The sequence below is a fragment of the Rhipicephalus sanguineus genome, unplaced genomic scaffold (genome assembly GCF_013339695.2).
Source record: "Rhipicephalus sanguineus isolate Rsan-2018 unplaced genomic scaffold, BIME_Rsan_1.4 Seq806, whole genome shotgun sequence".
Lineage (NCBI taxonomy): Eukaryota > Metazoa > Arthropoda > Arachnida > Ixodida > Ixodidae > Rhipicephalus > Rhipicephalus sanguineus.
Genome location: NW_023616030.1, coordinates 1 through 26,579, shown reverse-complemented (window position 1 = coordinate 26,579; position 26,579 = coordinate 1). Strand labels below are relative to the sequence as shown.

General features: G+C 46.6%; 1 pseudogene; it reads right to left on the bottom strand.

Moving 5' to 3' along the window:
- Positions 1-2,946: 2,946 nt before the first annotated feature.
- Positions 2,947-25,177, bottom strand: LOC119378371 (E3 ubiquitin-protein ligase NRDP1-like; annotated as a pseudogene).
- Positions 25,178-26,579: the final 1,402 nt, after the last annotated feature.

The window sequence follows — 26,579 nt, the reverse complement described above, 5'->3', positions numbered from 1 at the left end:
GGCAGCTGAACGCACCCATCTCTGTTTCTGTCCTCTAAAAGCGGACATGGCTATGCTTTGCTGCAAATTTACCAATTTAAACGAAAGAATTCATTATTTTGACGGAAGAAAACTGTTTTGACGTGCGTGACGCACTCACGACCTCCATGACTAACGAGAAAAAACGTGTTCGCTTAGCTCCGTCAGCCGCCATGTTTGTTTTAATCAAGTGGTTTTGATATCCCGCAGTGTTACAGCGGCAGCCGCTTGTTGGTTGACTTGTTGTCATCCCGCAGCAACAAGCTGCCGACGAATTCCCATAATTCCTGAAAAGCCGCATCGCTACGGACGCAGCCTGCCAGCCATTTCCTATGGCAGGCTGCGTCCGTATGTTGTTGCGGACGCTCAACTAACTCTGTCCAATATCACGTTCTGTAACGTGGTGGCGTGCTATGTGGTTGCTTGTTTGAGTGCCGGTTCACGATGGGGCGTACGCGAGTTTCACTGCCACGTTTACGCTGAAGGCGGTTGATTACGTGCTCGAGCACAGACCGTGTTGCCGACAGGCATTTAGGCGTCAACGAGATCAGAATACAGGCATATCTAACGCGCTCGATGGAACGGAAGATAACCTTCTGTGGGACTGCGATGACACTGCCGGTTCCAACACTGACGCCAGTGACGCTACAGACTCTGAATGAAAGTTAGGGGGTCAGTGAATGAAAAAATTAAAGGGCAATATGCAATGCGTGTAGTTCCTGCATAATGTGCGTTTATTACAAAGGTAAGCCTTACTCTACTTTTATTTTTGGTTATGTTCATGATAGCTATCATAAGAATTCTGATACGCGACTTGTTTGCGTTTTCGGTGCTCGAAATATTATTTCGCGGAAAATTTACCACGCGTAATGATAGCAGCCCGAAGTTGGCGTCAATATTTTAAAAAAAAAAAAAAGTGTGACCATTATGCGAGTATATACGGTATGCTAAAAACTCGTGGCAAAGAAACTCCACATGTCATAGTAAAACATAGCTGGCAAAGTACATTAAATTACTAAACTAAAAAAAAAAAAGATTACACATGCGTCAAAAAGAAAGTTACACCACTCGAAAAAAAAAAGAAGGCTGACATGTAATTTTAAAAAATAGTCTGATTCTATGTACACAATCATGTTCAAGAGGCATGGCATAGATTCCTTACAGTAATGGCTTCCAAAGGCCAGGAATTTGGAATCAATCCCTTATAGAAATGCATTCCATAAGGAAATGCATTTTGTTCTTTTAAGAAGGTAAACTTTAAGAAGGTGGTGGTATATTTCAGACTGTCTTACTTTTTAAAAAAAATTGTTTGTGAAAAAAGCAAGATGTCCAACTGTTGAAGTGACTCCGCTGCACTCCTATGTGCATGCATTGAAAACTAGTGGAGACTTGAAGAAGCCGAAATAACTTCAGAATCTGAATGTTGAGTTCTTGCTGTGTGCAAGCGTGTAAAACCATACCCGATTGTAAGACTAGTTTTTTTTTTTCACAATTTTCATTGCCTTAAGTCAACTCTTGTGTTACATTAGAAAAATGGTGAAATTTATCACTTTAATGCAAATATTCTAAATCCCACAGGTGTGAGTCTTAAATTGCCAACTTGTGGATTTACATTCTGATCCAATCCATACAGAGGCCAACCATAAAAAGTCAAAACTTGTTTCCTATCTAAATCTATGTGACTTTCGCCATTACAGAGCGCCAATACGCAGAGATATCCTCTGGCGGTACCCTGTGGCCTTTTACCCTCAGACTTTGTTCATTTCCAACATTACAGTGACAGTGCATTCGGTATGCATGACGCCTGCTTTGAAACAAGGAGCTGAAAAACCCTGTTGAAGCTTGGTGGCTCATCGTCAACGAGTCAACAATTTGTGGATAGTTAGGCCAGTGGGAGGCCCACCCCTTTAGACGTGAGGCTGCTCAGAAGAGCTCTCTACATCTTGTGGCCCATGAAATGGTTGTGCAGTTTTTAAGAGCTCAATTGCAGCCAAGCTCTAATGAATGGAAGATTATTTGATTCTGGGGCAATTACTTTCACGCAGTTTCACGATCATGAGACAAACCTGCTTTGGCATTGAATCTGTCAAGCGCATGGATGACAGCACTCGTGGCACTGTGCGAAGGGATGGCACAGTGCCAGAAACACTTTTCCACGAATGTGTTCGCAGCCAAGTCAAGTAACATTTCATGAAAGATAAATTGTCTCCTCTAGTTATCGCCTGAAGACAGCCACCAAAGAAAGCTCTCCTGAAATGACGAATAAACTTGTTTACGAATTGTGATTCCGTAAATAAAATATACCATTTTTTTTTCATTCATGTGGTTTATGTTCATGGTTTCAGCATGTTTATATTTCCATGACTGGAAATTTATCTTTATCATTATAATCAAGTAAATAAAGTATTTGGCTCAGCTATTCATGGTAGCACAGTCATGCACAAGGTACGCTTCATTTACCATATGTGTACATAAAAAAAAAAAAGTTGCAGGGCCCATTGAAGAGCTGCTACAATTATTCCCCCTAAACTGGTGAAACATTACACAGCCAATAACAGGATGGCAAAGCCATGAATACCCTATTCCAGACTCAACAATAATAGCTTTGCATCTCTTGCCAGACTGGACTCTCATGGAGTGACAACCGCTACATGAGCTGAATGCCTCACCCCGCACTTCTAAGATTCTGTTTGTTCCAATAAGATGAATATGTACTTGCCATACATTTAGGTACTGAAGCTCACGTTGCTTTTGTTTGTTGAATCCCACAAAAAATAAGGCAGCAGCTGAAAGTGGCCAGCTGTGAGGCTGAACACCCTTCGTGGTAATGTTACCAACAACAGCATCGGTGCTTCACTTACTAAATTGGCCAGTACCTCAGCTGCTAAATTTATTACAGCCATACCCAACCACCACGAGACAACACCCTCACAACCAGACATTTTCATCAATGCCATGAGCAAAGATCATGACTAGCCCGCTCAAGCACCATATCATCATTCATAGCTGATTCTCACATGCTACTACTACAACAGCCTGTTGCCTGGGATCCGCTTGCAGACATAGCCTCGTAATGGCGTCTATTCATTTGGCGTGTCTCAAGTGTGCTCAGCCCTTAGGGGCCAGCGTCGTTTCATGAGCGTTCTCAATAAGCACCTGCAGGATGTGCTGGGGGGCAGCCACTCTCAGTCAGGGCACGCTTGACCATGGCTTGAAGCATGCATCGGGCGTTGAAATCATGCTGCCCAGCGTGTGCCCGCGCTCGTTGCAGCTTAGCAGCCCACCTGCCACACACATAGAAAACTAAGGATGAAAAGCATGCAGACACTCAGCAAATGTCATGCGCACTTTTTGCTTGCTTTCTGCAACGTCCTCATTGCTAATAAAGGGCCCTGCGTTTAGGGCTGCAGAGGTTCAACCCTTCTTCCCTCCTTGAAACTTTTCAGTTTTGCATGTGTGTATATACACGCACACGTACAAACACATGCACGAAAGCCCCCCCCCCCTCCCTCAAAAATTTCTGGCTACGCTACTGCAGTGAACACCTTAAAAAGTAAATTACAAACAAAACAATGCGTTGCACAACACATTTTCTTTCCTTTTCTGTCTTCACTTTCCTTTCTGCTAATGGCTTTCCGCAGTTTTGCATTAGCCAACCGCTCACGCTATGTCAGCGCGGCGGCATATGCTCGCCGGCGTGTCCGACTTCACTACTGCTAGCGGGTGTTTTCCGGGAGTTGGTTGAACTAGAGGACTAGGTTGAACCCCATAGTTCCCACAGTCAATGTTACGCAGTAACATGAGTAACGGTCTTTAACAGCACCCGGGAGCAAAACTTGAGGCTAAATAGTGTCATATAAGTGCCAATTTTGAAAATAGGCATTTATAGGCACTATAAAAACACTGTAAAAGCCCTTCTTTACCTCTAATTCATGGCTTATACATCAAAATGACGCAATAGGAGTGCAAGGTAACAAAAATAGGCATTTGCCTAAGATCGGTCTCTAATCATGACAAGTATGCTCATTTTTCTTTTATAATATGTGATATATACTATTCAATTCAAATTATTCAACCAAATCGCTATACATTTCGAATTAGCTTTGAACCTAAAATTACTATTCGCACAAGCCTAGTGATAACATAACGTAGTTTTAATTTGCTCCTCCTCTTAATATATATTTTTTAGAAACCAGAAAGCATGCTGTGTTCCTTTTGGTTGCTGAATGTCAGTCATTTAACTTGTTCAAGAATTTGTAAGTGTGGAGCATTTGCGAGGGTCACATAGTCTAGTGCTTCTTGCAGCCATTTTAAATATTAATGCATTAAATCTGCAGATGCACCGACTCCTGTAGCAATGACAAGTTGCTCAGCCCTTCTTGTGGTTATTCAAAACACGTATGTGAAACATGAATTCCAGTCCGACAGTCTCACCAACCAGGTCAATGTAAGCCAAGTGCACACAGAGCACACATGAAGCGACCAGCCATCTGAACTGGACCCTGGATTTTGCACCCTCTGCCAATTACCTTCAAGGTGCGGCCACATTGTTTTCATATGGACAGAGCCATGCACTGGTAGAGCAAGCTGGAGGGAAACACGCACTCACGAGCACGCTCAATAATCACTTGGTCAACACACGCTTATCGAGACTCATGACACCGCACATCCTTCAGACATTATAGGGCAGGGCTTTTGGCTTAACTACGACTTCAGTCCCACAACCAACACAACCACAACCAAGTGACCACAACCAACAGTTGCAGCAATGATGATGGGAGGGAGGGTGCATTACACAATGCAGTTCAGCCTCTGTAAGCCATTGCTCCATGAGCCATTCCCTACCTTTTTTTTTTTTTTTTTTTTCCAACCTTTTTTGCCGATCAAATGTCTCCCTAATATGTGATCCAGTGCTTGATAGATTTGGCACAGTGTGCTTGGTTCCTGGTAGGTTTCACCGATGGTGCTTCTTCGGGTTGCATTTGGGCTGCTCCTGCACAGATTTTCTCCCTGTATGCTTGTGTGACTGAGTTGTTGATTGCAGCGATGACAGGATAAATCTTTACTAGAGCTGTGCGAATACAGTCAAATCCCGCTACAACGAAATGACGGGACGCGCGATAAAGTTCGTTGTCGCGGAATTTCGTTGCAGCGAAATTTCATCTATAGACCACAAAAGTTAGGAAGATCTGATGATCATAACTCGTCCTTTGGCCCCGGCAAGCGTATGCATTGTCCTTTGCATTTAACTCGCTAACTCGGACGTACTTGGCCGCACACCGAGTGAATGTATTTTCTCGCGTATAACAAGCACGAAATATACAGAAAGTTTAGCGCTAACTCGGGGTGCGGGTTATACGCGATTTCAGTGTGCAAGTTGGCTTCACGGTAATGCAAGGAAGGCGGCTTTGTGTCACTACGCGAGTTGTACACGAGCGTTATACACGAGCAAATACGATACGCAGGCTACCTCCGAAGCGTGCCGATCGCGTAGCGCCACGAAGGAGCGTGCCAAAGTTCGCTAGAGGCTAACTGAAAACGAAGTGCCGAAGCTCCGCACTACGACAGTCGTAAGCGAGCGAAAGGAAAGCCGAAACGCTTCGCGCCGTTTTACGACGTTTATTGCCTTTAATCTTTCTTCCGGTGTGTTAGCTGCATACTTGAGCGTATTCGCTATCGATGATCGCGACGATAGCGACCGCGGTTTTCTGCGCAGCGGTTGCGGCAAACGGTAGTTCCGCTTTCAATCTGTGTGCTCTGGCCATACGCGTGCCTTCAGAACTGCATCGTTGCTATCTGTGATCGCGTCTACCATTGTTTTGACTGCAGCATTACTTTGAGTCAGTGCGCGTACGTTGGATGCGCGCGTACTTTCGTGGTAGCCCATGATCGCGTCGACCCGACCGCGTTTGTGTTCGCAGTGGTTGCGGCACAATGTACAGTAAAACCTCGTTAATTCAAAGGCCCTGGGACTGTGAAAAACTTCTGAATTAAGCGAGTTTTCGAATTAACAAAACATACAAAAAGCGGGATGCAAGGAACGCTGAATTACTGAAAGTAATCAAAGGTGGTCGTTTGGCCTTCTAGTTTGCGGCTCCAAGGGTTGTTTTCCAGCAATAGCCGGTCCCATTTTTGCCGCAAACCCGGGAAAACGGCGGGCCTCGCTGCTGTCAGCGAAAAAAGAACAAAGAAAGAGAGAAGAAGTCTCGCGATCAGCTGAAATGCGTGCCTGCGGAAAAACGGCGTGATTCACTGCAGCACAGTGGTGACACGCGGGCAGCATGTTACCTGCTCCTCGCAGCGTCAGCGCGTCATGATGCGACCATTCGCCCATTCTTTCTGGTAAAATAAAGAATATAGTAATGGCCAGTGTGACGGAATCCGCGATCTGTTCTGGCTGGAAAACATGATCACTTAAGTTTTCGAAGTAGGCGTTACAGGCAAGAACTCCGCCAGCAGTGCAAGTGTGCAAATTGCCGGAGCAACCGCCAGTCGGAGGTTCGATACATCATGAATTCCGTCAGGTCGTCCTTTTATTATTTTTTCTTTTCCCAGAAAGAATGGGTAAATCATGACGCGCTGACGTGAGAAGCATGCGACATGCTGCCCGCGTGTCACCGCTGTGTGCAGTAAAGCACGTCTTATTTTCCGCAGGCGCACATTGTAGCTGACCACGAGACCGCGTTTTTTTTTCCTTTATTACTTTTTGTTGCACTAGCACCAGCGAGGCTGGGTTGCTTCAACTGTCACTCATTAATATCGCTACACTGCATCGCCCTGTGGCTCCTAATGGCCGTAGCTTCCGTGGAGTTGCGGCGAAATCGGGATCGGGAATTGGCACATGGCACTTAAAAGTTTTTGAATTAACCGGGCTGGCGCTGACCGCCGCTTCAAAATATCTCCTCAGATTTACATTGCAAAATACGGGACCGCAGAAACTCGAAATAACCGAGTTCGAATTAATGAGGTTTTACTGTAGTTAAGCTTGGATTAGGTGCGTGCTGGCCGCGTGTGTGCCTTCAAAACTCCGTGGATGTCATTCACGATTGCAGGTCTAGTGACAACGAGCAGTAGTTTTGTTTTGCATGCTACAGTGAAACCTCGTTAATACGTACCTGCCGGGAACGCGGCATAACTACGCACTAAACAGTAGTACGCATTAACCACCAAGTACAAATTTGCCTCTCCTGGCGTACGCCATCGCCGCCAGTAAAGAAAAAAAGAGTGCCGCAGCAAATATTGCCTAAACTACCCACTGCAAAGCCTTTTCTTTCTTTTTGCCAAAGTGGAGAGAAGATCCTGGCACTCTCGCACGACTGCCCGATAGCGCGCGGTGGCCGCCACGCGGCCCACGCCAAGAGCATTTCGAAACTATTACAGGGTCCGGGATACTCAGTGCCCGACATAGCGACAGAACAGACAGTGTCTGCATTCCGCGATAAATGTGTATGCGTCTGTGCCGCGATCTACTACTAAACGAAAACGGACACGCGGAACGGCTGCGTGGAGCCGATCGTCTCCTGGGTAGTTGCGTGCAGCGCGTCGCCTACTTGGCTCACGCCGTCACTGCCGGGCCGCTTGCCATACCGCACGCGCGCATTAGTCGCGGGAGTGTTCTTCGTGCCCGCTTCGCTCCAGACCTTGCACAGATGCGGCGAGTAGCTTGTTCAGATTACGCGGCGATGTCGTGCTTCCTCCGTGACGCTGTAGCGGTCCTGGCAGCAGACGGAAGTTTGTTGGGTGGTCGCCTAATAAAAGCGTGCAGTATGGTTACAACAGCGCTATGCTTGCTGTACCGTACGCGTGCGTTTAGCGTGATAGCGTCAATGCAGCGAGATTTCACGGCGTCCGTGCCCCGCAGCGCTCAACTCCGTAACAGCGATCTGCTTTCGTTTCTACAAAGCGGTGCGCGCTTGAACACTGCCCCGCACGAGGTGGCAGCGATCGGCGGCCCAGCACGTTCAGGTTGTGGCCAAATAAAACCTTGCAGTATGCTTAAAGTAGCGCTGCGCTGCACGCGAGCCCGAGCAGATAGCTGAAGATACTTATTGTGATAAGGCTGTCGGCGCTAAGTCATGCTGGCGCGTTTGTCGGTGGCCGCCGCTTCGCCTTCGTTCTTTCCCGATGCTTACCTGCAAAGGCGTCGCCGCAATCGCGCGGAAGTCGGAATCGGTGATCGACCGATCTCCGCATGTCTCGAAAAGACGGGAAACCTTTGGCGCCACACTATGGCGTCGAGAATTTCACTGGTGCAGCAAATTTTATGGCAGAAAAAGTTATCGCGGTACGCATAGGTACGCACTAACCGGTAGGCATAGGGCGAACCACTACGGCTTAAGCGGTCAGCGAATGCATTGGGCTCTATGGGACTCGGCCGGGGATTCGTCGCAACTACGTTTTAACCGTTAGTACGTTTAAAGCGGGTACATATTAACGAGGTTTGACTGTACGTCACAACAATGGCGGGAGTTCTTGAAGAACAATTCTTTCGCGACCCGCACGCGCATCAAACCCGCCGGAAGCATCATGGCGGATGGACGATCTGTTGCCAAGCATCTCAATGGCGAACAATGTACTGGGATGTGCGTGTGGTGGCAGAAAGCATTTCTCCGATGATGACACGGGTCTTGCGATGCGGCCGCACGGCTCTGGCAACGAGAAATGGTCGAGTTTCTAGCGGAATTTCGCGGCAATGCTAGGCAAGCTCCTTTCCTTTATGTGGTGGCAGTCACGAAAACTTCGTTCAAGCTGAAATACCCAGAAAAGGTATTCGTTGTGACGAGACCTTTTTCGCATTGTTTTCTTTGGGTGGCTGGCAGAGAATCGAAAATTATTCGCTGTGGCGGAAATTTCGTTGTAGCGGTATTCGTTATAGCGGGATTCGACTGTAGCAAAATTTTGGGTGTGAAGCGAATTCGAACATTGAAGTTTGAGTGCAAATCGAATTGAATATTTTTCAAATACTTCGAAGCGACATTACAGAAACAAAGTTGCAGAGGATTCCTAAGCCTATTCTTATGAGATGGCAACATGAAAGTGTTTCTTTTGGCTAGGGTGGTGAAAAGCACTGGAGGGGCGGTGCGCCCTAGTAGTCTTATCAACAATGAGGCAATGCAGAGGCTAAATTGTATTTTTTTACATGATTTGGTGCAACCAATGTGGTGTCAACAACACTTTACACATGGAAGGAAAAGACTCTACTTCCTCAACTTCTCCTCCTCCTTCAACTTCTATGGAGGCCCAACTGATGTGGCAGACAAGGGTCCGGAGTCCGGAGTTTCTAATCTTCCCCATGGACGTCAATGTATAAGAACATCTGAAATTTCAGACGCTGAAAATCTTCGGCATTCAATTTTTTGGACTTTTTTCCCAAGTTTCAGGTCTGAAACGGCATTAATTAAAGCCCCCACCTCTGCTGCGTCTATCATATCGTAGGTTCAAACCAGCGCTTTCGTGAGTCGATTCATTTGCGGTTGTTGCAGAATCCGAAAGATAGCTTTGCCACAATGCCAGAGTGTGATGGGGTGAAGAATATCGAAAATCTGAAGGGGCCACTGCCACGGCACCAACAACGCAGCGCGGCTATTGCGGCGATGTCTTTATGGATAAGCACTGTAAACGCATGGAGGTGTGATGGCGGCAGGTGGAAAATGCTTCAGTATAGCTTAAAAGCTGACAATCCATCTCATAAGCATCTTCAGCTAACTGCTCAGTAGTGCATGTGGCATAGCGCTGCCTCTTTGTGCGAGACCGCAAAGCGTCTAGCGCAAAGCATTAGAAACTTGGGAGTACTGACATGACATTTTCAATATTTTCTAAAAACTTTTCTGGTGTTGGCTGTGCTACAGTACAGTGTGTGTACTGTAGCACAGGATGTGTGTGCGCACTTAAACGATGCGCAAACGTATCACCGAATCTTCACCGATACGCAGCATTTGTTGCCGTGCGAAGCAGACCGTTTCTAGTTGTGTGCAGCACAACGCAAACTAAGCTGACGCCATCACTGTACTGTTGCTGTACAGTACGCACGCATTTGTCATGATGGCGTCATTGGTCCGTGATGCCCACTCTGTTCCTGACTGCACACGGGCGCGGCAATGGCGAGCTGGTTTCGTTCGTGAAGGGAACGTGTCTGTGCGGTGCACTTAGCGGTCTCACACAAAGAAGCAGCATGAATGGCGGCGTGGCGCGTTTGGGTTCTGACCTATTAAATGCGTGCAGTACGCATGCAACTGCGCTATGCCACATGCACTACCGAGCAGTAGTTAACTGAAGGGTTGTCAGCAATTGAGCTGTACTGGCACGTTTGCCACCTGCCGCTATCACGGCTCCGTGCATTTCCGCTGCTTATCCATAAAGACATAGCGGCCCCTTTGAATTTCTGGTCTGCTTCATCCCATAACAGTTCGGCATTGTGGCAAAGCTGACTTCCAGACTCTGCTACTGTCGCAGACAGATCGACTTGCAAAAATGCTGGTTCGAACCTATGAGACGATAAGACATGGCAGAGGTGGGGGCTTCAATTAATGCCTTTCAGAGCTGCAATTTGTGCAGAAAGTCAGAAAAATCGGATGCCAAAGGGTTTCAGCGTCCGAAATTTCAGACGTTTTTATACATTGACATTTATGGGGCTGGTGACGGTGCCGTGAAAGCGTCTGAATTTTCGAGCATGTCCGGAAAATTGGGCATCCGAAAAATCGGCAGTTGACTGATCAAGCGCATTCCATTCTATTATGTGAGGGAAAAATAAAAAACGGAAGTCATGCAGCCTGACCGCTCATATCTCAGGTGTCTCCAAAACTTGCGATTACATGACCTCCAACAATAGGCACACAGAATGAAAGTGTACAGCAAGCAACTAGCCATCTTCTCCAGCTTCTGTGCCCACTGTAGATTATGTCCAAGATAGCGTGTGTGGGCGGTTTATGTGCTTGGTCATGTGGAGAACCAGCACAGCAGCTGCCACAGCAGGGCACCAGGCTAAAGGAAACGCCGAAATATTAGCCCACATGCTGGGCCAATACTCATTTTTCAAGCTTCCATTTTGCTGCACTATGCTCTCCTCCGCAGTCCTGGACATGCACATAAAGGCACACGCCTGCTGTCACCTGAGATAACCCAGTGGGCTGTCAGAAGGTGGCTGGCTGACACGATACTCACTAACATTTGCCCACTGCTACTCTTTGAGTCATGACTGCAGTGTCACCAAGTGGCTCTGCCAAGGAGTACTATGGACTTGCAATTTTTGTCACAGATATTTATGAGCTTTTGTGCAATAAAATATTACAACACATTCTTGTTCATTCTACCACCAAGTTCCTAATATAATAATAATATCTGGGGTTTTACGTCCCAAAACCAAGATATGATTATGAGAGACGCCGTAGTGGAGGGCTCCGGAAATTTCGACCATCTGGTGTTCTTTAACGTGCACCTAAATCTAAGTACACGGGCCTCTACCATTTCGCCTCCATCGAAATGCGACCGCCGCGGCCGGGATCGAACCCGCGACCTTCGGGTCAGCAGCCGAGCACCGTAACCGCTATACCACCGCGGCGGACACCACCAAGTTCCTGTAGTATAGAAATCATCAAAAACTAAGTTATGAAGGGTGGAAACTTGGGCATGTTGGTAGCACATAATGAATGTAAGAACAGCTCAACACACAAGGACTGGTGAAGAACAAACAGCAGTGTTATGTGTGTGTTCTTTGCCAGTCCTTCACCTGTTGTGCTGTTCTTACATTCATAAAACCTAAGTTAATGTTACTGAGGTTCATCTGGAGTGTAAGAAATCCTAACCCCTAGATGAAGAGGCATATAAGGAATTCCTATACAGGAACAAATAGAGAGTGAGAGAGAGGGAAAGAAAAGTAGGGGTGTGCGAATATTCGAAATTTCGAATATTTTTCGAATAGTGTTTGCTATTCGATTCGATTCGCACTTGAATTTTACTATTCGAACTATTCGAACTTCCCAAAGACAAATACAGTCAACGTTTGATTGAAAGTGACCCCTTCAGATTTTCGATATGCTTCACCTCATCACACCCCCGTATTGCGGCAAAGCTGCCTCTCAAGCTCCGTTACGGTCGAACTTAGCGAAGTGACAGTCAACGTCCGATTGGAAGTGGTACCTATATTTTCAATATGCTTCAGCTCATCGCACCCCCGTATTGCGGCAAAGCTGCCTTTCAAGCTCCGCTACGGTTGCAAATGTATTAACTCAAGAAAAGGCTGGTTCCAACATGGAGATGAAAGATGCGGCAGAGGTGGGGGCTCAATTAATGCTGTTTTGGACCTCAAATTTGGGCAGGAAGTCCGAAAAATCAGACGCCGAAGCTTTTTAGCATCAAAAATTTCAGATGTTCTTATACATAGACGTCTACGAGGCAGATTTGGAACTTTGGACTTGAAGGGAGCACAACCTTGTCCGCCATATCAGTTGGGTTTCCACAGAAGTTGAAAGAGGAAAAGAGGCTGAGGAAATGGCATATTTGCCTATCACGTGTAAAATGTTGTCGGCAACACTTTACATGTGACCATGTGCACCAAACCATGTACACAAATACAATTTGGCCTCTACATTGCCTCATTTTTGATGAGACAACTATGAAACACCACCCCGCCAGCACTTCATCAACGTAGCGAAAAGAAACACTTTCATGTTGTGATCTCATAAGAATATGCTTAGGAATCCTCTCCAACATTTTTTTTTCTGCAATTTCACTTCGAAGTATTCAAGAAACATTCTAGAAATATTCGAGAAATATTCGAAAAATATTCTATTCGATTCGCACTCACACTTCAATATTCGAATTCGCTTCGCACCCAAAATTTTGCTATTCGCACAGCTCTAAAGAAAAGCGGTTTTAAGAAAGAGAAGGCACTCATACCCCATGACTTCATCCTGCTCAACAAGGGAGTCCAAGGCAGGAGGCAGGGGGGAGCTGAATGTTCGCATTGATCTGATGTAATCCTGTAATGGAGAAGATTTTCAAGCAATAATTGTTAACAACATGAATGAGTGCACACATTCAAAGCTGCGCTAGTTCACCTTTGGCCCACATGGTCAACAGTACTCGCAAAAGGATACAAGACGCAAAAAATTCGGGGGACGCTTAAGACTTTCTAAGAATGTGAAGGTGGAAGCCTACTTGAAAGTTCTGCTGATGTGCTGAACTTTATGATGAATGCTCTGCTGATATGCTGAGGCTAGACGACACTTCCAAGTATCGTCTAGCCTACCTTCTGCCAGAGTCGTGTGGAACTGATGCTGTACTATGATTACATACATTAAAGTGTGTATGTAAGCTCTCAAACCACTTCATTTTTATTATGTTGCAATGAACTCAGAGTATGTCTACTGTACTATATTTGCTTGCATCTGTCAAAGCATTTTCTCATTAAGTTGCAATGAATTCAGACCACTCCAATTGTACAGTAGACTCTTTTAGTAGTTGTTCATCATAAAGTTCAACACATCAGCAGAAAGTTTAACAGCAGATCAACAGAAGGTCCAGGCAGTCTTTGGCCTTCACATTCTTAGTTAGTTCTAAGTATCTCGTGAGTTTTGCAAACGCCACAAACACAAAGCTGACGAAGCAGACGTGCAGCTCGCACACTCACGTTTTCTTATTTTACCGTATAATTGCCGATTATAAGTCGACGTTTTTTTTCGTAAAATGACCTTCCAAAGTTCGGGGGTCGACCTATAATCAGAGTCGACCTATATGCGGAATCGTAATGTCGACTTATCTGTGGGGTCTGACGAAAGGTCGTCATCCTCGGATTTCCTGCTGTTCGACGCATCGATAACATCAGCCGCAGAGGCAGCGGAGTCGCGGCAACAGCTATCTCCCAACGCGCGAGCGCGCCACTTCCGGAGCCGGACATTTTTGTGATCTGCCACGACGATCGCGAAACTATAGCAAAACCACGCGAGGCGAAACTACGGAGCGTGTTTAAAAATCACCGCCATGCGGAATTAATGCGAACTGCTTAGGAAACACGGTCTCGAAAGCAGCATTTCAAACCTTGATAGAGGGCGAACGATGCTCTATGAATAAAGAGGAATTTATCTTGCGATGCGTCCTGCAGTTTTGTTTTCATACAACAGAAATGATTCGTTGACAAACCATCGACGTTCCACAGAAAAGCTGGCAGCACTGTGTGGGCTGGCAACACTTCGCGGGGAACTAAACCACATGACCAGTCACATGCGCCACAAGCGTGTTTGCGTCTTTTTGCACTCACGCCTGTTCGCCATTTCTGCATTTCGCTTCGCTTGCGAGCAGGGGTGTGCGCGATTTGTGACGCTGCCAAATGGACGCCAAGATGCCACCGCTACGCCGGCAACAGTACAGCGCTGCTTTCAAGAGGCAAGTGATCCTCTACGCAGAGTCGAAAAGCAACGTTGAAGCAGGGTGCAAGTTTGATGTGTTGGAAAAGTGCGTGAGGGAATGGAGAAAACAAAGGACCAAGATCTTCGCGTGCGCTGCTACACGCTGTTCCTTTCGCAGACCGAAGTCTGGACGACATCCTGCCATTGAGGAGGCGGTTCGAGATTGGGTTCACGACCAGAGAAGCAAGAGCCTGAGTGTTTGCTACGATGAAATTGAAGCAATAGCACGTACTGTCGCAAAGGGTATGTGCATGCCGCAAACCGAGTTCAAAGTATCCAAGAAATGGGTCACGAACTTTATGAAACGGAACAGCCTGAGCCTAAGACGACGCACAACTGAATGCCAAAGGTTGCCCGAAGCCTACGAAGAAAAACAATGCGCGTTTCTTCGCTACGTGAGTGATCTGAAGGCAAAGCATTCATTCCTGCTGGGTCAAATCGGTCCGCGCGGCGTTTTCCACGTGCAGCATCTCAGTACCACCGGCACTCGTTCCGACGGCGAGCAGCAGCAGTAGCTCATATGATGGCAATGACCGTCTGCATCCTTCTCTCAAGCGACGACAAGTCGTAAGCAATGTATCACGGGCAAATAAATGTTTCTTGCATCACTCCCTCTTCTGAAAATCTTATTGGTGAGCTATGGCCGCAGCATGAGGCTGTGTTTGGAGTCAACTTTATTTTTCCCCTAGAAGGAGTTGCAAGTTGGGGGGTTGACTTATACAGTAGAACCCCGCTGTTACGTTCCTCACTGCTGCGTTTTCCCGGCTGTTACATCGTTTTCCGCCGGTCCCGGCATAGCTCCCATAGGATACAATGTATTGGGAACCCCGCTGTTACGTCGTAACTGTCGGACCGTTCCCGTATGATACGTCGCGAAGTGCGCTCGGAGCCGACCGAGTGACTACCAAAGAGAGCGGCCATGGTGCATTTTCATGCAGTTTGGCCTCGTTTGACCGTAATATTAGCCGCATGAGAGGCGCAAGCAACAGAATCTTTCAATTGATGCAAACAAAAGCATGGCCTTCGAGATTCAAATTGCAAAGATGGTGTCTATGACGTAACTGCGCGCGAAAGCAAGGCCTTCGAGATTGGCATTTACTATTGACAAAAGCATAGCCTCTGAGATTTGTATTGCACAAACATGGCGTGTATGACGTAATTGCTTGCGAAAGCAAGGCCTTCGAGATTGGCATTCACTTCTGCCATCGCGTTGGCGTAGACTCATCATCATCGTTATTTGTCGGAGAACGGGAGGAGTTCGAGCTGGTTGGAGCTCGCGTGGTCGTGCGTGCGGTTCGCGGTCGGACTCGCCGCGCCGGTCGTGATTGCTTGTGCTTAGTTCTTTCATGCCTACAGCTGTTGGTGTTAAAAAAATCACATACGTTGATTACATTTCTGTGGATGAGGCCGTCCTAAGCTCCGCGTTTCTATCCATCGACTAGATCGCGGCTGAGCGCGCCAATTTTCGTGCTGCTCGTAAGAATTGAAATAAATTCTGTACCACTAAATATTTTGCCGTTTTTCCTGTTTTTCGGCTCTTACGTTTCCCGTCTCTTACGTTTATTTCCCACGGTCCCTTCAAAAACGTATCAGCGGGGTTCTACTGTAATTGGAGTTGACTTATAATCGGCAATATACAGTATTTTTACTCACGTGAGCGCCACAAAGACGAAGAGAATGGAATACACGCGCAGCTGGCGTGCGCACTTCTTTTTTTAGACCATATGTTTCAACCTTACAGGATCTTGAAACATAAGCATTTAAAGCTTTCACCTTAAAGTGCTCTGCTTGTAAAGTTAATTACGCTACTGGCTGTGGTCATTTCGGAACAGCTTTTGGAGCAGCTAAAAATGCTTTTAAAAGGAAGAAATTTGACTTTCAGAGCATGAAAAAATGCTTTTTGGAGCGATGAAAATGAAATTTCAGAAAAGGTGCCTATAGTAAAAGCATTTGTAAGACACATGCGCTGCTTTCACCATAGACAAATGATAAGAAAAAGGAGTGCTAAGTGGTGTTCAAGCTTAATCCAAATATTTAAAAAGCATTGCTCTTATAAAACATCAATACGACCAACTAATGTAGCCTTAACTACATGTAGAGGGAAAAACATTGAGGCAATACAGAAAACCTCGTTTAAACTCGAGCATAAGACAATTAGGACTCATCTGCCAGTCCTTTGCAGGCATATGCATTAGTTAATGGCATCAAGCTCTCCTTAATTCGGATGTATTCATTGCACGAACACCGGTCTATCAAGATGGCCCTCGAATTAAGGTAAGCACAGCGTGTTGCAAAACAGCGAAAGTGGTGCTAGTGTCATAACCAAAACAAAGCAAGCGAAACTGCATCGCAGTAATCGTCAGCATAAATGACAGGAAAGGCCATGACGCTTCGTGCACATTTTCTTGTGTTTGCTGTAACGCGTGACACTGTGTTGGCCCTATGTACCTTCAGAACTGTGTAATCACCACTCATGATCATGTCAATAGTGACAGCGGTTTCGTCTGCAGCAGTTGAAGCAAACAATACATTTCTTTTGACTCGGCGTGTTGGCTGCATAACTGAAAAACTGTGCTATCGTCTTTGATACTCACGTACCTACATAGGAAACACGAGGTTTTATCTGCAGTGTTTGTGGCAAACAATAGTCTTATTTTGACTCAGTGCAAAGAACATGCAATGTCAAATGCACAATGGGGGCTGTTGAGGATTTAGAGCAATTATACTGCAGAATGTAAGTTTGCAGCAAGCCCACCAGTTACATCATGATGGCCAAACGATCCATTGCTGATCAGGCCACTGGCAATAAAATAGTTGGGATGTGTGCTGCATGGTAATCGCTAGAATGGTGAAGATGCCAACCTCGTACCACGGTCATAGTGCAAAGGAAGTCATGAGGCCCTCGCCACAGCAAGCGCTGTTTTTGGGCACAATAGATACGGCCAGACTTACCGATTTATACTGCCTATAAAAAATGCCAGGCCTGCGCAGAAAGTGCAGCACAGTCACAGCGAAAGCTGGAAGAGTGGCATTTCTAAGGCCCGTTGTTAAAGGGACACTAAAGGCAAATATTAAGTCGACGTTGATTGTTGAAATAGCGGTCCAGAAACCTCGTAGCGCTGCTTTTGTGCTAAGGAAGTGCTTTATTTTGAAATAAATCACGTTTTTAGTGGTCCGCATCGCTGTAGCGCGCTTCAAATCTCCCGCCTGAAAATACGACTCTCATACGTCACTGCTGCCGTGCCCAACGTTGCCAGCTTTTACTGCGCGGACCGCCGACACTAGTAGCAGCCGAGCGGAAGTAGCGGGACCCACAGTAGCAACAACGGCGCTGCGGCAAAGACTTGCTCGGATGGGCACATTCAAAGCCGTCACCAAGTTGCGGTTGGTCTCGTAATCCTCAGTACGACAGTGCAGCGAGCACACACGCAGAGGTTTTGACTGTTTAGCACACTGGCGCAATGGCATGTCACTAAGCCACTTCGAGCGTAAGGGTTCATTCCGCGGCACCCAGCGAAAACGACACACCGGTTCCTTGCTGCAGCGCTGGCGTTGTGCACCCATTCGGCATCCCGGCAATATCACACGCACTGCGGCATTTTGTCGAACTTTCTGTCAGAGCGACTTTCACGAGCGCGCAAAACACGCACGGCAGTACGCGATCCCGAAACTACCACTGAGACGGGCGAGGCACAGTTCGGCGAAAACGGAACCTTTGAACCACGCGCGCCGTTCCCCATGGCAACGCCACGGAGGTTTTGTTTTCCATGAATCAGCGGAAACGAACAAACAGCATTTTATTACGTCTTTTGATGCTCGGAAAGTTCTTTTTTTACTGCTGCTAGTTTGATTACTAGTGATTTATTGTAGGCCGACTTCCTTACGTCATCGGGATCACTTCGAAAATGTCCCACTCGTGGCGCTCATCGTGTGATACATTTAGCTTAATTTCTCGGTAAGTAGGGCACTGCTGTAGATAATATTGCCGTTTTAGAAGTTGTTATATATTGGGCTTTCACTCTGACATGAACTGTTATTTGCCTTTAGTGTCCCTTTAACTCTCTTGGGGCTGCTAATACAAGTACACTTGCAAGGTACCCACTACACCATAAATCATTATTTTTGTGAAGTTGAGAGGCACTGACTATGCCACTATTGGTCATTTTGAGGAGAAGTGAGGTACCCATTACACATCTGTAAGGCATTACATGCACTTTTTTGATGCGACGCATGATATGGAAGGTTTATGGCTGAGCCCTTTCTATTGGGTTTGAAGCTTTAAACAACCCACTAGTTACGTAATTCGCATTGTGTGATGCCCGGTCGTTATTTCACTCTCCTACCACGCCATATAACATATGTTAACGTGAGAAAGGGGGGAAAGAACTGTATTGGCGCCCTGAGGAAATGGATCATGGGGGCCTTATGGGCTCCCTTGGCAACTAATACAAATACACTTGGGAGGTACACACTATGTTATAAATCATCATAATTTTTCTGAAGTAGAGAAGCAGCCACTATGCCCCTTTTGTAGACACAATATTAATGAGAACTAACCGAACATAATGCCAAGGAAATTATAGGAGATGTTATTTGTGATAATTGGGATACAAATGTGAAGAAAGTAAGGTGGACGAAAAGATAACTTGCCGCCGGCAGGGACCGAACCTGCGACCTTCGAATAACGCGTCAGATGCTCTACACTGAGCTACGGTGGCGGTCATCCCCCCGTCCACTTTAGAGGGTATATATGTGCATTTTTTAAACCTAGGAGTGTTAGTCAGTGCCGATCGCAGCCATAGCAGCGAGTGTGGGGAACACTCTTTTTCTGCTTTTTGCCGTCACGTAGCACGTGATCTTTTTAAGAGCTGGCAGCTGACCAATAATCCCTCGCATACTACCTGAAGGCACCAAATCTGCCAGAACAAGACTCTTGCTATGAATGAAGGAAAGACGATGGCTTTTAAGGGCTCGTTTTCTTTGTAGACACAATATTAATGTCGGTCTGCTCGGCCTTGTCTTCTTTCCTCGTAATGCGCTATACCAGTTCAATTAATGAGAACTAACAGACAATAATGCCAAGGAAAGTATAGCAGATGTTATTCGTAATAACTGGGATATAAATGTGAAGAAAGTAAAGTGGATGAAAAGATAACTTGCCGCCGGCAGGGACGTCATTCTGCAGAGAACCGGGGTACCCGCTACACATCTGTAAGGCATTCTGCACTTTGTTGATGCTGTGCCTGATGATGAAGAATTATGGCTAGCCTTTCGTAATGGGTTGGAAGCATTCAACGACCCACTCGTGGGCAATTCGCATTGTTTGACGTCCTACTTACAGAATTTGCGTTATGTGAGTCTCATTGTTATTTTGCTTTCTCTAACCACACTATATTACAAATGTTAAAGGGGTCATGAATCACTTTTCTAAGTAATAATCTAATGACCTCAGTATCGGAGCTTACTGCCTCCGAATCGATTGCACAAAAATTTCTCGAATCCGTCAAGAATGAGCGGAGTTACGGGGTTTGGGCGCACGGCTCTCAGCGTTTCTCCCTTTTCTCGTGCCGACGAGCGCACTGGAAGCTACACGGGGAGGGATGGCGAGGGAAAGAAGTTATGTCAGCGCGCGTCATGAAACGCGATCGCTCTCCCGCATGTGATTCACGTGCGCAAGTGCGGCTACCGTGTACTGAGGAGTGCGTCGCTGGCAAGTGGCGGCACCCCGTAGCAAGAAGCGCATCTGATCCGAACGCTGCTCTCGATTACGTCGGCTATCGGCCAATAAGCTGCTATGTCTCTGGCGACGTAAACAGGCAGATCCGCGAAGTCAACGGGCAGACGCCCCGCCCACCGACGAGAGTGAGAACCGGCCTCTGTTTAAAAAATATAGCCGTGTCAGCTTTCCGCAGGATGTGCTTTTTCAACAAGCCCAAGGGGTGCTTCATGACCCCTTTAATGTGATTCCTTCTCGACATGAAGCCTGTACAGTAAAAAGCTCGTTAATTCGACTCTCGTTAATTCGGAAAATCGGTTAATTCGGACACGTCATCTGGTCCGTGTAAATATATGCATCACTCTATGAGACTGGCGCTCGTTATTTCGGACGGATTTGACCGCAAATCGGATAATTCGGCGACTTCGGGTCGCTGGCGAGGCTCGAAAACGAAAAAAGAACCATTCGACAAAAGTGAAGCTCAAACGCAGCATCGCCATGGACATCAATTATCGGCTTGGCTTGACTTGAGACTGTTCGAACGCCTTTTCTTCGCGCGTGATAGCGTGTGGGTGGTGTGGGTTTGGCGCGGTGTCATTTTTGTTGCTTTGTTACCGTTGGTGTGCTGCATCGTTGAACGCTGTTTTATCGAGGAACAATTCAGTACGGCTCCTTTAGCTTGATCGTTGCTGGTGCTTTTGTGCTGACATCTCGTGTGAACGCACTCTCCGCCGATGGCAACGCCGGCGAAGCGGCCCAAGTACGAGGCCAAGGACTTCACCACCAAAGTAGAAATTTTGCGTGCCCTGAAAAATGGGCTCTCCCGGCAAGAAGTAGCTCCTGTGCCATGACGTCGGCAAACAATACGACGCGAGTCTCCTGAGCGCTGTTAGCATTCTTCGCGCATGTGTGGCAGAGCACGCCTGCGCGCGCCATTGCCAACTGTTTCAGACACAGTGGCTTTGTTGTACTCGACTCCAGCGATGCCGCGTGGCCGAAGGGTCGCCGAACTATGGTGACGATGACGGGCAGGATTTAGAAGTGTTATGCCTGATGCAGTGACACTCGACGATTATATCGGCATTGATGGCGTTGCCACTGCCGGCTCTCTGACTGATGAGGAATCGTCAAGGAAGGTGATGCATGCGACAGAATCCGAGAACGAAGAGCCTGAAGAGGAGCAGCCACATATGAGCCACACAGGCGCCCTCGTACTGTGAAGGAACAGCTTTTCGCTGTAAATGTGTTGATGTAGCAGGCATTACTACGAACACAGTAGTCCTACAATCTAGTTTGGCATGGCTCGAAATCGCCTGAGTGTGCATGAATCTGGTAGCTCACGATGGTGAGCTACTAGATTGATGGTGAAATGATAAATAGCACTCGAGACTTAGAACAGTCGAACACGGATATATCGAACCCACATATCTCAAATTTTCAGCTATATCGAACACGCAAATTATCCCCTTGAAAATCCTTTGTAAAGTATAGAAATTCACACGTTTATATCGATGCTGCGTGAGCGGAAGGTGCACTTTAGCACTCGCTGCGCCCCACGACCTTTGCGGCACGCGCCTCAGCCGACACCCGAAACATTCGAAAAACATGAGGGCGAGAAGGGCCGGACTGTACTCCTGTTGGGCGCGTTCTCCAACTTGCGAAACAGCTCCCCCCCCCCTTTCTTTCTCTCTTTCTCATGCTTTTTCCGCGTTACCATCGGCTTGGAGAGCAGGAACGAAGGAGCCGCGGCCTCCTCCTTCACCTTTTCTTTTCTTTTTTTTTTTGTTGTTGCTGTTTGTGAGTTTTGATCAGCCAACCACAGCCCATGCCTTTCGTATATGCTCAGCCAACCACAGCTCGGCCTTTCGTACATCGCTGCTGCCCTCGCAGGTAGCCCAGATAGCCATCGCAGCCATCGAGACTGATCGCGAGCGCTCTGTTGGCAGAGGTCCCTTGGTTCACTTCCGTGAGTTGTTGCACCCCACCGCATTCCTCTTTCGCGTGCGTGCTCATCTGCGAGCTCAAAAACATCGAGCTGAAGTTCCTGCCGGTCAACACGACAGCGAAGCTGCAACTGCTCGACCAGGGCATCATCAAGTCCTTCAAGGTGGGCTACAGGAAATGACTCCTTGATGTGCTGCTGGTCAACCTCCGCATGGGCACTGAGCTGAAGGGTGACCTGCTTGGTGCCATTCAAATGGTGACGGGCGGCTGGCGAGACGTGAAGACGGACACAGTGGCCAACTGCTTCAGGAAGGCAGGCTTCGTGACGGCGGAACTTGCAGAAACCGGTGAAGACGGTGATGACGAGCGCATAGACGACACGTTTCGCGAGTTGTTGCCCTCTTCCCGGCTGCCGTTCCACCCAAAGTGTCTGTGAACGATTTCGTGGAAGCGGACTGCAATGTTCAGGCTGTTGCAAGCCTTGCTGATGAGGACATTGTAGCTGCGGTTGCAGGGACCCAGGATGCCCAGGCCAACAGCTCAAGTGGCGACGAAGATCGTCCGGACGAGGCGACGGCTACACGCGCGTACTCCGCCGCTGAAGTGGCGGCAGCATTCGGCTTGATTCGCCAATTTTGAGGCGACATAGAGGGAACCGGGCTGTCGCGCCTGGACAGCCTCGATAAGATTGAGGCCAGCGTCTTCAACTTCATTTTGAAGACGAAGAAGCAGGCCAAGATAAGCGATTTTTTTTTTCACGCAAATAAAACATTCGGTTGCATCATGTGTGCAGAATTAGTTGTCATTCTTGAATGCGCCGATGGTAGGTGATCGATCGCCACTGGTAAGGTCTCGGGGCCCGTATTTTTTTATATCGAATTTTTCATATATCAAACTAATTCGCGATCCCCTTCGAGTTCGATATATCCGTGTTCGACTGTATTGTCTTTCAAAGCCAGAGCGTACCCTTTGGTGCAGTATGGGCGCAGCTTTACAGCAGTTTGTGGAAATGTAGCAGGATATACGTAGCCGGATTTGCGTTTCGGCACAGTTCATGCAGTGGAAGCATCACTGATTGTCCTTGTCCTGTTCTCTGTGCTGTTTACCACGTTGATAAAGCAACCATAGAGGTTATTATAAACCATAAAACCATGCAAGATTTAGATAGGCAGCCAGTTATGGTAATACAGAGTGCTTATGCTTCACTGGCAACATTACAAAAAATACCAACCAAGCAATGAAGAGAGGTTGTCAAAAAATCAGAGTTATTAGCATCAGGTAGCATCTTTTAACTGGCATTCTCGCGGTGTCAAAACGAGAGAGGGAAAAAAAACAAAGACCAAAAAGAGAAATCTGCGTTATTGAAAGATTGCTGCAAGCATGATTTTTCCCTCGATATGTTGTTAAAATGCCTCTGTACGTTATGTGAGGTTTACTTATTCAGCCTGACGAATACCCGTCAGCAGCAAACTTTCTTAGTCAGTCGGGTTTCAAGGTATCACTGCCAGAAAAAAGCATAAGGCACGAAGGGTTGGACAATACATGATGGCACTTAGGGAGCTGAATGTGCTTTAAGATCTTTTAACTTAGTTTATATTGTTAGATGTGGCCAAGTCAATTTTATTAAATAAACCAGGAACGTGGCAGTGACACATCAAGTCTACCACAAAGAAAGATTCCATTTACCTTGAGCAAGTTGATCTCTCGCCACTGCTCCCTGATCTCCAGTTGGAACTCGTTGAGCCTTTGTTGCTGAGACTGCACCAGTGATCGAAGCTCCTTAACACAGTTGTGGTCCTTGAAGAAGAACAACCCAGAGAGAGTTAAATACTGGTTTGATCTTGCCGAATGCTGAAGCACACTGTCTTTCCTAGGAGTTTACCAAATGTAGCACTTATGCCAAGGCACCACCATGAGCAAAAGTGACATCCTCTTTCTGGTTTGACCTGCATTTTTGCATTCTCCAACAAGAAAGTTACTGCTTCTACTTCAGGTGTTTATTCTTCAGGCTATGCCATTAAAAATTAACAACAGTTCACCGATGTGCTGCCCAATATGGATAGGGGGGTGGGTTGGTTACCTTTGCAAGCAACTTATATCTCATGCTACAAGATGAATAGTTCTTACCAGCTGGCTAACACGATTCCTGGCTAGTTCGTAAGGACAAGAATAAAAGTTTAAGTAGGATATAGTCAAATATAATTATATGCAATCATGAGTTATCCCAATTTCAGGGCAATATGAATTCTGTAAAAGTCAATAGCAACAATAAATTAGAGACAGCCCGTCATTTACAGGGCAATAAACTCCCAGGCTGCAGTGGTTGACAAATTCCGAACTGCTGCAAGATCTTCTCAGCATTCAAAAGAGCACACATCATATTGTCCAGTTTAAAAATTACATCTGAAACCTCATCTTCCTATGACCCTGGGGCAGAAGACATACACACGAAAAGTGGTCGCAAACACACACAAGTCACGGCATTACTAGTGATAAAACTAGAGTCAAGCTTTCACATTCCACTAAGACCTCAATGACGCTGGATGAAGGCAGTTGGAAAAAGCCATCAAGGTTTCTTCAACTAAAAACTTGCCGCAAAAAACCCCATATACGTTGCCTTACCTTTGGTATTGCAAAAAGATTGTTTCACAATTTTTGAAGTGAGCTTTGCTCTATTACACTGTCATAAACCTAATCACAAACAATATAAAAAAAACACTACATGGGATCCTCAGAAACCAGACTTTATAGTTTCACCCTTCGTGATCTGAAACTTTTACCAACTTTCAGGCCATTCCGGTACAAAACTATTTCGCCAGTATCGGGTGCCGCAAAAGAAAAAAAAGGAAAAAGAAAAAAAAAAGCTCATCACACATTTATTTTTGAAGTTGATTTTGTGCCCAAGTCTTTCAGCTATACCTGGGTAATCAATGTGTGGAAGCGCTCAAAGCACACCCCTGGGTGCAGTCCAAGATTATTGCTGCATGTTTTGCAGAAGAACATGGTTCTCTGTTACCAGAGTGGCCGTCTCCAGTGTTATCGTCATGTTCATCACTGGCTTCTGTAGAATCACCATGTTCCTCTTTGATGAAGGCATTACAGTAAAAATCTCATACACGAACACAAATTAACGAAATTTTCAGATTAATGAATTTTTTGAAATCCCCACCAAAATGCCTATATTGCCAATGTAAAAAACTTTCAGTACTACGAATTCAGAATACCGAATATTTCAGATTACGTATGTAATTTAACCCCGAAATAACAAGATGCTTCGTTATTACAAAGTTCCGTGAATGTTTCGGTACGGAAATCACTGAGCTTACACCTATCATCATCTGCAGCAGATATGCGCCGGGAAACCCGTTTCCATGGGTGCAGCCCCATCAGCGTCAACATCCATGCGAGCGTCACCAACCGGTCAAACTGGTCAAACCAAATCAAACAACGTCGTAGGCTTAGTTTCCGCTGTTGCCGCTGTTCTCACGTTTCCAGTTGCTGTCGTTTGGAGCTGCAAAGTTGAGATCGTGTTGTGCAGTCGCTTCTCTGGCAATGAGTTCTCCTGGCCCCAGCATTAAAAAGAAGCTGCAGTTTTCACTCAAGAAAAAGTGGACATTCTGACGGAGCTGAATGCTGGAAAAAAGCAAGTGGACATTGCAGGGAGCGCGATATCGTGCCGTCAACAGTGGCAAACGATATGAAGGATCGGGAGAAGATCGTGAAATTACATCGAGAATCACAGCTGGCTCCCTCAAGAAAACGCTTGCGGTCTGGGCAACCAAAACCGTCGACGACGCCGTCTCACAATGGGTTTAAGGATGCCAGACACCCGGTGTGCCCTTGTCAGGCCCTATTATTCAAAAAGGCGCGACAGTTTCGTGGTCGCTTTGGGCACCTCCGGCTTCGACGCAAGTGCCGGATTGCTCATCAGTCTGGCAAAGGAATGGCATCATGTGACAGTCGTGTGCAGGAAAGAAAAGGCGGCTGATGCCGAAAGTGCGATTGCCTGGCGGAACGAGCGCTTTAGGAATCGTTGAGTCGTTCAGTCCAGACGACGTTTTCAACGCTGACGAACGGCGTGCTTTTATCAGCTGTACTGATAAGACAATGAACTTTAAAGGTGAAAAATGCAAGGGCAGAAAAAATCGCGTGTGCGCGCGTCAGTGCTTTCTGCTGCAAGCCACAGGCACGGAACAAACTCAAGCCTCTTGTTATTGGCAAAGTCCGCCAAGCCTTGCTGCTTGAAAAAGTCTCGTTGCCTTGCGACTATCGGGCAAATAAGAAAGCGGGATGACGTGGGAACTGTTCACGCAGGGGCTGCGTTCGACACACACTGAAGAAGAAACAAGAAGGGTCTTCTAATCGTTGATAACTGCTTGCGCAATTATGGTGAACATGTGTTTGAGCAATGTGCAGCTTGAATTTCGCCCCCGAATTGTACGTCTTTGCTAACCTTTAGACCAGGGTAATAAGAGTGTGAAGGCCGAATTTCGGAAGCG